Here is a 17,406-nt window from a genome sequence, read left to right on the forward strand (position 1 = left end):
TTCCCCCTCCACTCCCCCCTCCCGTCCACCCTCTCTCCACTCCCCTTCCACTCTCCCCCGTCCACTGCCCCTTCACTCCCCCCCTGTCCCCCCGTCCACTCACCCCCCGTTCACCCCCCCTGTCCGCCCCCCCCCCCATCCGCCCCCCCCCCGTCCGCCCCCCCCGTCCGCCCCCCCCCCCCGTCCACTCCCCCCGTCCACCCCCCCTCCACCCCCCGCCCCCCCCCGCACGCTCCGTAATTAAGCGTCGCGGCGACCACCGCCAATCGGTTCGACTCCTTTCGCGGTTGCGTTTTCTTACTTCCCCCATTTCTCCCTTCCTTCCCCCACCCCCTCCACCTCACCCCCCAGCTCCATCCCACTGGTGTTGTTCTCTCTGGAGATTCGGTATGACGGGGGTGGTGAGGGGTGGGGGGCGAGCGAGTGAGAGAGTGAGAGTGTGTGAGAGTGTGAGAGTGAGTGAGTGAGAGAGTGAGTGAGAGTGAGAGAGTGAGTGAGAGAGTGTGAGAGTGATTGAGTGAGTGAGTGAGAGTGTGAGTGAGTGAGAGAGTGAGTTAGAGAGTGAGTGAGAGAGTGAGTGTGAGATAGTGGGAGAGTGTGAGCCTGCGTGAGTGCGTGAGTGAGTGAGAGAGCGTAAGAATGAGAGAGTGAGAGAGTGAGTGAGTGAGTGAGAGAGTGAGTGAGTGAGTGAGAGTGTGAGTGAGTGAGAGAGTGTGAGAGTGAGTGAGAGAGTGAGTAAGAGATAGTGAGAGTGAGTGAGTGAGAGAGTCAGTGAGTGAGAGAGTGAGTTAGAGAGTGAGTGAGTGAGGGTGAGTGAGTGAGCGAGTGAGTGAGTGAGAGAGTGAGTGAGTGAGTGAGAGTGTGAGTGAGTGAGAGAGTGAGTTAGAGAGTGAGTGAGAGAGTGAGTGTGAGATAGTGGGAGAGTGTGAGCCTGCGTGAGTGCGTGAGTGAGTGAGAGAGCGTAAGAATGAGAGAGTGAGAGAGTGAGTGAGTGAGTGAGTGAGAGTGTGAGTGAGTGAGAGAGTGTGAGAGTGAGTGAGAGAGTGAGTAAGAGATAGTGAGAGTGAGTGAGTGAGAGAGTCAGTGAGTGAGAGAGTGAGTTAGAGAGTGAGTGAGTGAGGGTGAGTGAGTGAGTGAGAGAGTGAGTGAGTGAGAGAGTGTGAGAGAGTGAGAGAGTGAGTGAGAAAGTGAGTGAGTGTGAGAGTGAGTGAGTGAGAGAGTGAGTGAGTGAGTGAGAGAGTGAGAGATAGTGAGAGTGAGTGAGTGAGAGGGTCAATGAGTGAGAGAGTGAGTTAGAGAGTGAGTGAGTGAGTGAGAGAGTGAGTTAGTGAGAGCGTGAGTGAGTGAGAGAGTGTGAGAGAGTGAGAGAGTGAGTGAGAGAGTTAGTGAGTGAGAGAATGAGAGAGTGTGAGAGTGAGTGAGTGAGAGAGTGAGTGAGTGAGAGAGTGAGTGAGTGACTGAGTGAGTGACTGAGAGAGTGAGTGAGAGTGAGTGAGTGACTGAGAGTGAGTGAGAGAGTGAGTGAGTGAGAGTGAGTGAGTGAGAGTTAGTGAGAGTGTGAGAGTGAGAGAGTGAGAGTGAGTGAGAGTGTGAGAGAGTGAGTGAGAGTGTGAGTGTGAGAGAGAGAGTGAGTGAGTGAGTGAGAGAGTGAGTGAGAGTGAGTGAGTGAGAGAGTGAGAGAGTGAGTGAGAGTGAGTGAGTGAGAGTTAGTGAGTGAGAGTGAGTGAGAGAGTGAGTAAGTGAGAGTGAGTGAGTGAGAGTTAGTGAGAGTGTGAGAGAGTGAGTGAGTGTGAGAGTGAGTGAGTGTGAGCGATGTTGCTGCGATCGCCGTGCGTGTCGCGTGCGGGCGATCCGCAGGGCCGAGTGAGCAATCTCCCCCCTCCTCCCCCCTCCTCCCCCAACCCTCCCCCACCCTCCCCTCCCTTTGTGGCTTTCTTCGAGTGAACTTGGGGTTGTCCGTGCGGGGCTCGGCACAAGATCGCGTAACGATTTGGCGAGGCGTGCGCGAGTGACGCGCGGCGCTTTCGGCCGCTCCCTCTCTTTGTTCTGCGCGCGGGTGTCGGTGAGTAGCAGTCCAGCGCTGTGATGTTGTTGTTGTTGATGTTGTTGATGTTGTTGTTGTTGATGATAATGGTGGTGGTTTTGTTGCGAGTGTTTGCATCGTCGTCGTCGTCGTCTTCGTCATGCCCCTTTTGCTTCGCCGGATGAGTCGAGTTCGTGTGGCCCTGTTGTGTGTGGTGCGCTTCGAGAGAGTTCGGCAACTGTTGAGAGACGGCGGAAAGTTCAAGTTTAGCGGCTGTGGGCGACGGTGCCTCTCCGCCGTGGAAGTCGCGGCGACGGGAAGTTTGCGGCCAACGATCCCTCCTCCCGCCTTTCCCGCCGAGTTGCGCTCCGCGCGAGGGGTTATTGTTCTGCAGAGGCGGGCAACGACGACGTCGGGGTGCGTACGCGCAATGCGGGAGTTTGATTTGCGTTACCGTCGAATGGATGATGGCTAATTTGAGAAGACGACGAGGTGGAGGCGGTGGTGGTGGAGGAGGAGGAGGTGGTGGAGGAGGAGTACGCGTACTTGTTCGGGGTTATTGAGATGCGTCACAATGAGAGGGCGTCTTCGCTCGCTGTTCACGAGCCGTAACTTCGAATGTCGCCCTTATTGATCAATTGGTACGACAAGATAAGGACGGGAGGCGTTCGTTTTCCGAGAGAGGGTCGTGATGTGCGATGTTCGGTGTGATGTTGATGAAATCCTGCTGCTGATGATGATGATTATGCTGCTGCTGATATCCTATTGTGGAACGGGTTCGCGGTCTTTTGAGTAGATGCTATTATCCGAGGCACAGCTCCTCACACAGCCTAGCAGGGCGCTGTACATACCCCGAGCTGTGACGATGGCACTGCTGCTGCTGCTTGTTGTGACACCATTGAAGCAAAACGTGCATATGATGCAGAGTAAATCCGTAATTTGTGCGCCATGGAGAAGGGTGATCGCACGAAACGTCGCCCATCACTGTGTGTGTGTGTATACTGTCGGTGAGGACAGTGACGAGTGTGAGTTGCGACATACTGCGTGGCAGCGGCGTTTTAAATCTCAAATAAGTGATCAATTACATGCTTGTTGTTTTGAAATCGTAAACGGATGACAAGTACTACTTATTGTGGTGTTATTGCGTATGGCGCGATCAGCTTCACGAACCTGTAACGAGTGCTCACCTACATCACCTGCCTGCTCTCGCCGTCTCACCCAGATCTCCCGTGAGCTCTGGTCGGGTGTCCAATATAAAACTCGCTTATTCACAATATCCGACACGTGTAGTAATAATGATGATGATGCCTCCTAGCTTTTCTCAACGTCGAGTCAGCCGCCGTGATGCTGCATATTCCTTTCGAACAATAAGATTGTCACGTACGCGTAGCGCTTTGTTTGACCACGTGTACCGGTTTTATAACGAAGTTGAGATTTAATGAGGTTCACGGTGTGTGTGTGCGTGCTTTTCCCCGTTATTCCTACCCTGTAGCCAGCCTGTGTGTGTGTGTTTATACCGTCCATGTGCATCATCGCTACCATCGTCTCACCAACCACTGGTGAGTTCTATGGGCGCCTTTTCGTTCACTTCACGAAGTCGCAATGCTACCGCGGTCGTGGCCTGCAGCTAACGCGTCGTGTTGTTTGTTGTCGTGTCGTGATTCTTGTAGCCGTCTCTGATTGGACAATCTGTCACCTGTGGCTTAATTTGACCGAATACTCCTCTACTGTATCGTAAACGTGTTAACTCGACACAATAGACAGGATTTGCGTTTAACTCAATAGACAGAACTGTATAACTCGATAGACAGAACTTTAACTCGATATACAGGACTTTAACTCGATGGACAAGACTTTAACTCAATAGACGGAACTTTAACTCGATAGACAGGACTTTAACTCGATGGATTTGACTTTAACTCGATATACAGGACTTTAACTCGATAGATTTGACTTTAACTCGATGGACAGAACTTTAACTCGATGGACATGACTTTAACTCGATAGAGAGGACTTTAACTCGATAGATAAGACTTTAACTCGATAAACAGACAGGACGCGTACATTTCAACAATGGTCGCGAGCAGGAGCTGTTTGTGTGGAAGGACATCTGTACAATGTGTACGTGAATGATCGAATATCCAAACGACAACGCTTTGTCGAACAGAGGGAACCGACGTGTGAGCCCGTGAACTACCCACCTTGAGTTCCGGCATGAAAATAAAATACTTTGTGAAGTTATTGTTGTTCGTAAACAACAAGAAACCCCATCACAACAGAAACTCGTGACTGTGGTGATGAGTCCTAATGACGACGACTCTGTCCACAGTCGGCTCGTCTCCCTGCTGCCCGTCAGCCACAATTGCTCCTATTGTTTCGATGGAGACTTAACACGAGATCACGACAATTCAGTGCTACAGGAACTACTGGTTTTGCATAAAAATGCTTAGCGCTGAGCTGTTCGTACGCGGAGTACACGTGGTTGGCGTGTTGTTGAAACTACAAGAATCAATGTCTCTGTTTGTGGTTTGCGTTCGACTGAATTTAGCGGCCACTAGTGGCTGATGAGGTACAAACTGAACGATTCGAAACCAATGATTCTGTACACGCGCGACGCTCGATTATTAATCGACGGATCGGTTTTCTTCGGCCAACACGTGCTTTCCTCTGCTTGACGAACACCGTGTCCCGTGTATACCAACTCGGGTCGAGGTTCGTAGCCACATAATCGGCCCTGGTAAATCCACTGCTGGATGAGGGGCATCCCCAAACTTGTCACAATCTCTCAGGATCATGCAAAGTCTAATCATGATGATGATGATGATGTTGATTTGAAGCTTTCGTGACTGCAGGAATCTATGCTTCGGCAGTTTTTTTCTTGCTGTGGTTGTCCCACCTGATGACGATTGCTTGTGTTGCGATCGAAACGTCGTGATCTATTATTCTTCTACCTACGTGACTTTACCGAAAGAACCAAAAAGTATGATGATGATGATGATGCTTCTAGCACCTGCACACGGAACTCATTCTGTGCGTGCCATCCCCTCGTCGGATGGTTGATTTTTTTCTCGAACGCGCGTTTTGTTTCTTGGTTGTTACTCCGCCATCGCTGCCGTGCCTCGCGTGCGCGTGCAACGTTCGCGACAACGACGTGTGGCAGTGACAAGGAGACGTCCTCTCGACTTGACGAAGAGGCTTGCCGAGTGACGGCGGTGACGCCAGGTCCCGCTTGGAGGCGGTCGCGTGTGATGGCGAACTTCTCTTCGCCTACCGTGCGCAGGCAACCGTGCTGGTTTGGAGGCGCGGGGAGAAGGATAACAGACTCGACACGAAGCATAATTGCTGGCTAATGACGCAAAACGGCCGATGCAGTACGACACCGCGTGTGCTAATGTGGCTGTCTAAATGTAACTGCGTCCTCGAGTCGCGCTGCCAAAAGCGCAACATGGGTGTCGCATGGAACCGGCGACAAGCAGCAAGGAGTTGTACAACTCGACGCCGACTTGAGGCATCCCAGTAGATCGATGATTCTTGACTCGGGGAGCACGCGCGCACCCGCACCCCCTTGGGTGCGAGATGCCCTTTCTGCGGGTGCGAGACGTGGGCAGATTTTTCAAAGATAAATCATCGGAAGACAAGTTAAGCACGGGCATTTAAGTTACAACTACTCTGTTTCATCAAACTCTGAGTATGTATTAACAGTGTACATGCTTTTATTATTGAGAACCCAATGGGTGCAAGGCTGCAGTGAAGGTTAATAACTACCACTGGCGCAGATAGATGGGCGATCGTCACGGGAACAAAGGAAGACGGAAACGTCTCGGGTTTTAACTTGAACTCGGGAAAATGAGTCGACAGCACGGACTGCTGGGGAAGGGGGTGAGCTCCCAGCGAACAAGCCACGGTCGTACGGGGATTTGGGAGAGGAGGGACCGTGCAGGTGAGGAGGAGTAGGGAGATGAGTGGGGAGAGGTAGCGGAGTGCGTGGAGGGGAGTCGTGAGGTTAGAGGGGAGGTATGCAGGGTGAGCAGTCCATTGGGGAGCTTGACGATGATTGGGTCAATCTCGCCGTTGAGCCGGGACTGGATCTGGGGCCAGTGGAGGTATTTAATGATGTGGCTGATGTGCTGCTGCTCTCTCACCATGGCGGCAGTGAGCGAGGAGGCTTGCACTGCGCTCACTTTACGTGAATGAAATTAAAGCGCTCGTCAAGCGCTAATTCGCAATGGCTGTGAGCAGGTGTGTGGGATCGATTTTGAATTGAGAGTGGTAGAAGCAACTATCCATGGGGGGTCCGTGATGGATATTTAATTTAGGAGGCATATAATATGAATTTTGGAGGGAGGGGGGCGGTGGATAGCAACTGCTACCGAGTCGGTCACATCCTTTATTTTAATCCGTGCGAGAGCTCATTGAAATGACACCTCTCTGTCTCTCTCAAGGGAGACACCTGGGCTACCGACGCAAACTCAAGGATGCCAAGCGATTGTACAGCAAGACAATTAAGTGGAAAAAAAAATTAATAAATTTGACAATGATAATAACGAATGCAAACCACTTGTGTCAATCCGCCGCCGGATGAACGCCTCTCCACCCCAATGATTGCCATAACTCTTCAAATTGTCACAAATCACAACTATTGACGGTGGTGCAAAAAAAAATGACGTAACGTGAAACAAATGCAACGTTTCGGACGAGATGATTTATAACGGCGATCAAAATCATTTGCACTCAAATTTCCTCGCCTCCGACTGCAGTTTATCACAGCAGACCCATTGAGAGGGAACAGATGGCGATTGTAAAAGTCCATCAATCCACGTTCGTGGAGATGCCAGTCCGCGGTTGCTTTGGCACTGCGGGCATGCAATCCGCACGTGTGACATGCACACAAGTCGCGGGAGCGTGGCAGAGCGTGCTGGAAGAGCCTCGTGTGCACCGAGGCGCGGCTGTGCGCAGAGGCTGCTGCATGCCCCGTGAAGTTGACGTCGCAAAGGGCTGGATGACGTCCGCTCGGGCGCAGATGGGTGACCGATTCATTCGCTTCTTCGTTCATGTGTTTGTACCGCGTAGTTTAGAGTGAGTGGCGGGGGGGGGGGTGATGGAGGCTGGAGAGGGGAGGTAGCAGTTACAGTGACGGTACCGGCTCGGTGAGCCACGTGAGCTTCGTCGGTTGAATCGATTCTCACGCTCCGCAATGCGATACGCGCCCAGAGTCGTGATGGGGTAACAACAACAACAGAACACAAGCGACAATTCACCATTCTATTTCTGATTACGCCGCTACGGATTCTACACACGTGACGCCATCGGGTTAGAACGCACCCGAAAGTAGCGACGCGAGAAGGAAAATGGCGAGTCCGCGAAGCACCGATTGCGAGCCGTGAGAATTCCACAGACTCCTCTCTCTCTCTCTCTCGTGCGCGGGGGGGGGAGGGTGGTGAATCGTTACGTCTCCTAATCATTCAGCGTCGTCGGTGCTCTCCAGCTGTCGATGAAACCACCAGATTTCCCATCTCGTGCTCCCCGCGGGTGCGCTGCGAGGTCCATCATCCACCGCTGGGTCCACGTGATGATCGATGAGGCCACATGTTCGGGGCTTTATTCTCCACGGCAGCTCCCAGGTGTCGAGCACGAAGGAGTTCGGCGACCACCAGTGAATGATTTGATGTTGGGTGCTGCTGGAGATGGGAGTGGAGGTGCAGTGACTCGGGCACTGTGCGATGAACCTGGCCACCTCAGTTTGACTCCCAGGCATGGCGAGCACGAGTGGTGTGCAATCTCTGAACCAGTCCTGTGCCCTTCTCTACTAATTTGTGGTGAAGTATGGTCAAACCACTCCCATGCTTCACGTTGGAGTGGGCAAACGTCATCCAGCGGTGGATTGACAGCTAAAACCTTCGAAGGGTTAACACGAGCTCGGAATTAGTTTGAGTTTGCCTTTGAGTTGGCGGTGAGGTTAATTTTCAGACCCACTCGACCAATGTTATTGGTACCCAGACATGGCTGCGTCTTCGTTTGGCGGCGTTCCTGCCCAACCTTCACAGTGCAATTGTGGGACGCGGTTTATTTCTTTGGTCAAATTGTCATAAACGCCTCGCAGCTCCCGACAAAATGACACCATAACCACTGAGCGTCGCTGGAGAAAATGTTTTTAACGAAACAAATCGGCAGACGTGTAACGCCTCCTTCTCACATTCATCTCTCGACGGAGAAAAAAAAGACACGTGGCGTTTTTTTGTTTTGTTTACACATCCCATCAGCTGCACGGTATTCTGGAAGTGCACATTTTCAGCAGCATTGGCTTAATAGATCAATCCTTGTCCGGTTTTAGCACTTCGTGTTTCATCGGCAGAATCAGGTTTGTGTGTATACTGCTGGATTAGCAGATGGGTGTGTTGCCAAGAGCGCTCCCTCTCACCTAATTGGTCCCAGTTTTACGCACGGATGCAACGAGTTTGTAAATTTGACCATGGGGGCTGAGGTTTTTTTTTGCTGGAACCCCGAAAAAAAATTCCCACGTCTCAAAGCCCTCGCGGCTCCCTGCCGTACGCTCGGAGGTTGCTGCTACGCGGGGACCGACATTTTCAGAAATCGGTTCCAAATCAAAGAGGGCCGCTCCTACGTGCTGCCCCCCAGGTGGGATCCGTTTGAAGAGCGCTGCGGTAGATGTCTATTCCCCATCCCTCTCTTCCCACGCGCGCGCGCTCGCTCGCTCTCGCTGGGGCAGGGATTAGGCGCGTTTGAAGAAGGCTATGTTTGCGTTACTTTTCTGCAGTCTCTTTCTCTAAACCCGTCGCATTTAAATTCCTGCATGCAATCCTTTTCATTTGAAGTGCGTGTCGGTGTTTTTTGGGGGATGGTGGAGAAGGGAGGGGGTGGGTGGTTTTAAATCATTAAAAAAAATAGCCGGACACTGAAATCTTTCTCTGAATCTTTAGCTCGCGCGCGATGGGGGGTCTTCGTTGAGGGAAAGATTTCGCGTCGGAGCAAATTTCTGCGAATTCTGGATGGACTTGCAGTGTTTGTTCTCTTCGTTTAAACGTGGTCCAGAGGATCGTGGGGGGGGGGATTGGATTTTTTCCCCCCCTATACTCGCGAGAGACAAACACAGGGTTGAAGAGACGGACGCCTCTTTTAAGAATCGCTCATTTTTTCTGCAGGATGGGCCCCAAACACTTGCTGGCAGCTACGAACTCGAATAACCTACGACCAGTTCTCTACCAATCGCGGCTTCTAGAACTATACTGAGTGAAGCCTTTTATAGTTATTTAAGAATCTCGAGACTATGTTCTTGAGGAGGATCCTGCATTGGAATGTTTGGCCAATTCCATTACCGAGTGTTTGGTTTATTGCTGGCACGATTTGATGAATGATGCTCGTCACGGATAGATTTAAGAATTGGCTGCTGTACTGCCCTCTCCTGACGAGCTCGCGGCAAAGCCAGACAGTCTCGCATCTCACGCTCACCAGGCTCCAACCTGCTTGGCTTCCCACATGTGCAGATGTGATGTGTGTTCGGGTGGGGGCGTGGTGTGCACGAGACGGTCGTGCTGGGTGCTGCCACTCCCGTGTGTGTGTATGCCGCCTGAGTTTTCTCCAGGCTCAACGGTTTTCTTTCCCGACGAAGCCAAACGAATCGTCAATGGAATTGGCCGAACCTCTCGATGCAGCACCGTGGCAGGGAATCAAACCCGGGTGGCGGCAGCGCGCGGTGGTTAGCAATTTGGTGCGATTTGAATCTTATGCATTGTTGTACACCACCCTTTAATCGGCAATGGAGTGCGATCGGAAGGTAGCAGGTAAAGCTCGCTGAGCTATAGTTCTTTTTCAGAAGCGACCTGGCCATAATTGATAGCTCAACGAAGTGGCTCATCGTGAGGACATGTAAAGCAGCCAAATGCTCTAAATGCACGTTGATTCTAAATGTGGATGGAAAAAAAACCGGAGGACTTGGAGAAAAATCTACACGACGACGGGGAGAACGTGCAAACTCCAAATATACAGGCGGCAGGGGTCTGGATCGAACCTACGACCTCCTGTATACCGGGCGAGGTAGTTAACATCTCGTAGCCACCGCGGTGCCTTTCAATTCCCCCATTCTGGAGAGAAGGCTCCGGGTGAGTCGGTGCCTCCCTGTCCCCGCGTGCCCTCGTGGAGCAGCCCCGAGAACTTTCTTCCGTTTTTGGTTTTAACGTTTCATTTTAAAAAGCCGATCGCGTGCGGAGATTTTCATAATGAATGTTAGGCTGCCCCCGTGTTTCCCTTGGCTTCCCGCGTTAGAAAGCCCAGCACGCTTCCACGGACCACGTGTGTGCCGCCTCCCGTCTCGCCGATGCTCAACATTCGAACGGAGCGAAGGCGTTGTTGGAGGTTTGTGGGTTTGGGTTTTTTTTTCTTCCCCCTCTCTCCGCGTTTTGGAGACTGAAACACCGGGCGAACAGCAATTCAATCTGTTCCACCAACTTTGTGGATTGGTCAACCAATTGTGCCATTTCTCAACATGACTTGCTATGGATTGCTGCACACCAGGACTACCATTTCTCATAGCATGTGACAGCACAACTCAATATTGGTGGCTAATGGAAGAGGTGAAACCAGAAGTATACCCATGCACAATGTCGTGGGTTGCTTGGCACTGCGCGTGGTGGACATATATTAAAGTCCGTATTATACACCTCCCATTAATCACGATGATAGATTACTTAGACCCCTTTGTCTATCGGCTGTTGGATGAAGCCCTCCCCCCCCCACCCCCTGTCAGTCACGTTTTTTTTGTAACCATACTTCACCATGCTGGTTATTACTGTCTGAATGAAGTGGTGGTGGGGGGGAGTTGCCGCTGGTGCGTCCCACGTGGCCGGGAATCGAACTCTGGTCGTCAAGTCACCACGTCGCAACTGCACTCATTAGCCGCGATAACTTGATATATTAAATGCCGCATTTATTCCTGGGACACGTTCATTGTTAGCAGTGATGAGGTTCATCAGCAGCCAAAACATATTTTAATGCGATATTGTGGATTGATATGTTCATTTGAATACAAATGTTCGGCATTTTTTTTTATATGAATGGACCGAGGCCTCAGCCATGGGGGTCGTTTGACCATACTTCACCACACCGGTCCGTGCTGGTTGGCTGAAGGGGGAGGGGGGGGGTGCCCACTCACCGCCGCTGTTAGCCGTGATCAGGAACCACACGCCCACTTCCAGGTCCTGAGACCCAGTGTTAGTACTGCTCTAAGATCACCGTCCACTCCGATGTGATTGAATTGCTTAAATCGTGTAGGGCTCGCTCGTCTTGGGGAAATTAAAAACAATTCAAGGTACCATTATTCAGCTCAGATGTGTATTTAATTTCAGACTTCAAGCGAAGAAATCGGACGTCTGCGTCTCCGGTGCGTGGCTGTCCTTCTAAACGGCCGCATTGATCAGTTTTTATCCCTCCTAATGGGTATACGTTAAATTAACTTTCTAGTAATTACGATGTTGTCGGTCTCGGTCTTGTATTACGCTGCATTCTGGGTTAATTGTGCATAAGCCTCAGCATATATCGATGAGACATAAAACATTTTCATTAGATACCTTTGTTTACCCATAATACATAAATACCAATAACGTCAGATATTTACCCAGGAGAGCACGCACTGCTTGCGCCGTAATCACATCATTGATGAATAATATTGATAAACCATCGATTGATAATATTGATAAATCATTTCCGAAATGTTGTGAGGTTGTTTTATTTTTTTATTCCCGTGTAGGGTTTTTCTGTCACGAACGCAAACTTCATTCTAAGAGTACGCGATCTCTGGACTCAAGCACGTGGCAGCAGCAGCAGCATCGCCGTGGTGATTTTTCGGCGAGGATTATTTTCTCTGTGTGGTGTTATCGCTCATGTGTGTTGGCCCCCGTCATTCGCTGTCCCCTACGCCCATCACCGTTGTGCGACGATGGCGTGGGGCATTTCGCAACGCTGCATGGCGCTTGTAAAATCCCGATTTTTTTTGTTCAGTAAAGTTCCGCGTCTGAACGTCACTTTCCCGGGAAGCGTTGAGACGGCATCGACGCGCACCTTCATCGCGATCGTCAGTCACGGTCAATCCACCGCGAGATGAAAGCCTGCGCAAGCCACCACCACCACCACCACCTCTCACGTTCCTGCGATGGCATACGCCTTTTCAATGTATTCACTCGGTGCAAAGGAGTTTCTTCTTTTTAAAGGGACTGGTCAAAACACCTGCCAAATTCAGGAACCTCCCAGGACATTATCGAGACCCGGCTGGGCTTTCCATCGATGGATGAATGGGCACGTAAATGACGGAGAAGGCGGGACGCCCCCGTCTCGGGTGTGCAGTCTTTGTCAGAGACAAAGCCCGGACCACACGGCCGCCCCCCCCCCCCTCCTGCTTCGCGTCGATTCTCGTGTAGATTGAGGAGCTCCCCCACTGACGATCAAATCGCGCCGTGCCCTTCTCTCAGCGGCACTCCCCCTGTGCGGGCGCGTCCATCGCAAATCCGCCGCCTCCAGCTGCTCAAATCGGCGCGCGGAGGCACTCGCCTCCGAGGAATACGGAGGGGGGGGGATAGAAGAGTGCGGGGGGGTGGGGGGGGGCACTTTGTGGGCGCGGGCGTGCGGCCCGGTCCACGTACCTACCCGAGCGCAATGCGACTCTGCTTGAAAGGTCTCGCCTGGGTGCGTTGCGGGTGACCTGGGTTGAAGCCGTTCACATTCTGTTTAGTGTCACGGGCGCTGTTTCCAGTCACGCTCGAGACGGGCGGCAGTTGGGAAGAGTTGGCCACGGGTTTTTTGCCAATTCCAGTTCATCCAGATTTTTTGTTTGTTTTGCGTATGACCTCGTGGGCCCAATAACAGTGAATTTTAATATGTCACTCCATGTCGTGACCATCGGAGATGGCTACGGATTTGAGGGGGCGGGGGTTCATCCAGCAGTGGATCGATCATGGCTGATGATGATGGTGACCACTAACATCATTACTTTGTGAATTATTGTATTGCCCACGATCATTATCTTCTGCAAGATTCGTTGAGCGCGGTGCTGAGTGTTGGCAATGCTGAGTGGCCTTTTTGTGGTGATGCGCGGGCCCAGAACCGGCCCGTCGAGCCGTGCCCCTGCCACCCACCGAGCGCGCGTGGAGCCTCCTCCACAGAGTCGCACATTCACACGGTGTCCCACCACGGAGGACTCGGCGTGCCTTGGTAGTGTGGGCTCCACAGAGATGATCACCTCTCCCTCCGCGAGTCGTGCCAACGTGACGCAAACCTGCTTGGGCCGTCTGGGACCGGAGCGAGCAGGGCTGGCTCAATCGCCTTGGATGTGGGTAGTGAGAAGAGATAAGGAGTCGCATTAACAGGTAAGCGGCGGGCTTGCCAATGAAAACACGCCGCACGTGGCACGGCCGATGTCCGTAACAATCCAGTGGCGCAGTTGGCACCACCACGACGCTCCAGCGCGCGACACAACACGGGCGGGCAACCACGGGGGGAATGGGGGGGGGGGGGCGCGAGCCCCCGCTGCTCAAGACTCGACCACCCTCTGCTAAATCTTAGAGGCAATAAATTGTCGATCGTTTTTTAAATATCGACAATTAAACAATGGGGCGCCGCAGCCTCTTCTCGTACGCACTGGGCGAGAGCCGGGGCACAATTGCAGGGCAGACGACAGCGCATCGCACTTTCATACTTGTTGTTTAAGTTTCGTTTCCCACTTGTTGAGTGAAGCCCGCCACCCCCCACTACCCGCCAATTGAGCGTGTGTCGTTCCGCGCGCCCTCCTCTGACGGGCACGCGGTTGATGGGGGGGGGGGCCTCGGTAATTGACGGGCTCACGCGAGCCCCGGCTCGGAGGAGGGGGCCCCGCGCGCCGTGCGGGGTCTCCACGCAGCCGCTGGGCGCGTGCGGCTCCCACGTGGCTCTCACGTGGCTCTGAGTTGAGCGCTCGCTGCTCGCTCGCTCAGACGCGGCCTGCGCGCATTCGACGGGGCTGCTGTCGGGCACGGGTGGTGGGGGTGGGGTGGGGGGGTTGGAATTGTGTCAGGGCTCGGCTTCTGCCGCGCTGAACCCCGGCAACCCCCACGCTGACGGACTTGTATTTATATACAGTACATATATATACAACTATATACAAAGCGTGGCGCTGCCTTCGCCAATTCCGTGCCCGCCGGTTTGCAGGCGCAGCGCGTTCGAAGCGAGCGGCGTCCCGCACGCTCCTTGTGTGTCCCCTGCTCGGCGTGATGAGGCGGCTGCTGCTGCTGCTTCTGCTGCTGCTTCCATTCATTCCGCGGCGTCGGCGTCGTGAATTGTCGTCGTCTCGGGGAAGAAAACGGGAGCGGCGTCCGCGGAGCGAGATGGTGAAATTGGGTCGACAGCGACGGGGAAGTTCAAACGCCCTTGTATCGGGCGGCCCCGATCGTCCGCACCCCCCCCCCCCCCCCCACCACGATCGGTCGCCCTTCTCGATCGTCGATCCCCTGGATCGAGGTGCCGATGGCTGTTGTAGCCGCTGCCCCTTCCCGTGCGGTGGTGACCACGCTGGAGGAGCGCGATTGAACCGTGAGCTCGGCCCGCTCGCCACTCAGCCCCTGCCGCGTGCCTCCGGCGTGGAGGAGACGGCGCCACAGACCCACAGCCGGCGGCGATGGCTCGTTACCCCCCCCCCCCCCCCCCGGAGGGTGGCTCTCTGCGCTTGAGCCCGGCTCGGTGTCGATGTCGGGTGGGGTTGGCGCGTGGCGTGGTGGCTGGCACCCCCACCCCCCCCCCCCCCCCCCACCGGTGCCAGGGAATCCAATGGGCTTGGGGGATGCCCGGGCCGGCCTGCACCCCTCTGGCGCGGTGCGGTTGGGCCCCCTGCACACTCCCCGACAGCCACGCCACTGGGTGCTGTTCGTGCGGCGGCGAGGAAGCATCTCGGTGTTGCGTGAACGCGAGGGGAGCGGTGGGGGTCGGGGTCACGGCGCACGGCGTTTAGAGGAGTCGCGTGGTCTCTCGTCCAGTCGAAGTTGTTCTGTTTCACCAGCTGAGAGCTCCAGAGAGCACGAGGAGTCTCGTTTGCAAGGGGGATCTGGGTCGCCAATACGACATCGGGGGGTTGTGGGAGGTGTCTTTGGATGCTGTTAGGGGGCTGTGGGGTGTTGTTGGGGCTATGGGAGGGTTGTTAGGGAGTGTTGGGGCTATGGGAGGGTTGTTAGGGAGTGTTGGGGCAATGGGGGTGTTGGGGGGATCTTGGGGCAATGGGAGGGTTGTTGGTGACGGGGCGTGTTGGCTTATGGAGGTGTTGGAGCTGTGGGTGTGTTGGAGTGTGGGTGTTGGGGTGTTGGGGTGTGTGATAGTGAAGATGGTTGTACGATGGCGTGCGCCAGACTTGCCCAGCCGCTGCTGGTGTCAGCTGGCGGCAATACTGCGAGCCATCGTGCCGAGTTGCGCGTCGGTAACGTTCACACGTCGCGTTCACACATTCGGGAGCGCGTGTGAGTCCCCGTGCAAACGCGATCTGATATCAGTACCCGGTAAATAGCGTAACGGATGCATTGGAGGAATTGTAACACGTGTATTCTATTAAGCTAGCAGCCCTTTTTTAAATGAGCGTTTTGATGTTCAGAAGGATTCCTACGCGGCCGTGAGTCGTCGCGCGCCATCGCGTGAGTTGCCAGCGAGACGAAATTATTCAATCTGCGGATGACGGCGAACAGCAAAACCAAACGCAATTCTTGTGCGGGCAACACTGGTAAATAATTTAGTGCGCCTTTATTATTAATTCTGACAGTCTCATTTATGGTTTGCGCAATGTGTTTTATTAGGAGCGTGTGAGTTTTAATGCTGGGCAGCGTCGCAGCCCTCCTCCATCATCCGCTACGACGTAAACGCGACAACGAGGCCGGGTCTGCACCCACTCCCATGATCGTCCCTGGCGCTAACAACGGCCAAACCGAACACGCGGAAGCACTCATGCCCTGATTCTGTTGTTGTTTTTAAACGACCGCATGGGCGCTACAGGCCCCTACTGCCTTGCCCGGCAAAGCTTTGCGTGCGTCCGTCAAGGGGGATGGGGGGGGGCAAAGCGAGACGACTTCTTGAAGCAAAACGTCGTGAGCTCGACTCGCCACGGCGCCCTCCGATTGCATTGTTTGAATTGCGACAACGCAGTTCGTAGCAAAAAATATTTCTGTACAAAATTGTGTTGTGCTGATCGTTCTATCGCAGGATAGCGCTTTGGGGTAGGGGGGGGGGGGCTTCGTCCAGCAGTGGATTGAGCATGGCTGGTGGTGATAATTAGTGCACTCACACGATACTGCAAGTGCGCGGGTTTACGTGTGAGCCTAATGCGTGCGTACCATCGTGTGTTATGTGCACACGTGTCTGCGTCATTCACCCCCCCCACACAATTGATGGATTGGCTTGATCGGATTGTGCTTCATCCAACGCAGACTTCCCGTCCAGGTGTCGCGTGCAATTAAATTCACTTGGCAGCATCTCACAAAGTGTTAACCTGGGTTACCCAGCTATGGGAGCGGCTCGCTCTACTCACTGCTGGTTCAGACGTGAACTGGCAGGCAGGCGGTTGACAATTGGCACACGTGTCGACGAGGTTTTTCCTCGGAACTCTCGCAGCGAGCAGTGCACCACCATGTGTCCAGAGAAGAGCGCCGGGAAATCATGTCCCGGAACGACGTCCCAGGTCACGGGCCTCTTTAGCCGCACTCGAGGCAGGCCTTGGGGTTGCAGCCTTCAAAGTGTGGTCATGTCAAACGGAATATTTAAATGTCAGAGGTGGAATGTGGTGCTATTTTAAGTTGAAAATCCAAATGTATATGTAATGGGCGGGTGAGGGGGTGAGTTTGGTCCAGCCATTGGTGACCGGGCTGAGAACTCGCTGCACTGGACACAGCCCGGTTCAATCACTGCCGGCAGAAACCCAGACTCGAACCCAGGCCCTCGTGGGCAGTGCACGCTCGGTGCTGCGACACGACATGATCCCTCTGCACTACCCAGCCTCCCAAATTCCTCTTCACTCCACCCTTGCCACGTCGTCAAGCGTGCTTTGCGTTCTTGAACAAATTATAAGGTAAAAAAAGTATGATTTAGCGACGCGATTGTAGAGAAGGTGATTGTTTAGCGAGCGATTACACGCTTATGTAATCGCTCCACTTGTGTTTTCAATTTCCTGCATTCCCCCCCCACCCGCCCCCACTTTCCTAGAACTGCAGGGTCATAGATATGGAGATAAAGTGTCTAATGAATGAGAATCAGAATCGGTCTAATGAATTGCTTGGACTGGTAAATGTATCTATTGAGATGTATCTATTGAGAAATGTAAATGTATCTATTGAGAAAAATGTATGAGCACCGCATGAAAGGACCTCGTGGTA

The 17,406-nt window shown here is 53.4% G+C and overlaps 1 long non-coding RNA gene across 1 annotated transcript in view; it reads left to right on the forward strand.

The window, feature by feature from the left end:
* Positions 1-1,929: 1,929 nt before the first annotated feature.
* Positions 1,930-17,406, forward strand: part of LOC133347454 (uncharacterized) — a 73,745-nt gene continuing 58,268 nt past the window's right edge. The window contains exon 1 of the long non-coding RNA XR_009755721.1: positions 1,930-2,062. This is a non-coding gene — a long non-coding RNA (uncharacterized LOC133347454). The remainder of the gene's footprint in view (positions 2,063-17,406) is intronic.

The sequence above is a fragment of the Lethenteron reissneri genome, chromosome 26 (genome assembly GCF_015708825.2).
Source record: "Lethenteron reissneri isolate LAM-NWPU_2019-01 chromosome 26, ASM1570882v1, whole genome shotgun sequence".
In the NCBI taxonomy this organism is placed as follows: domain Eukaryota; kingdom Metazoa; phylum Chordata; class Hyperoartia; order Petromyzontiformes; family Petromyzontidae; genus Lethenteron; species Lethenteron reissneri.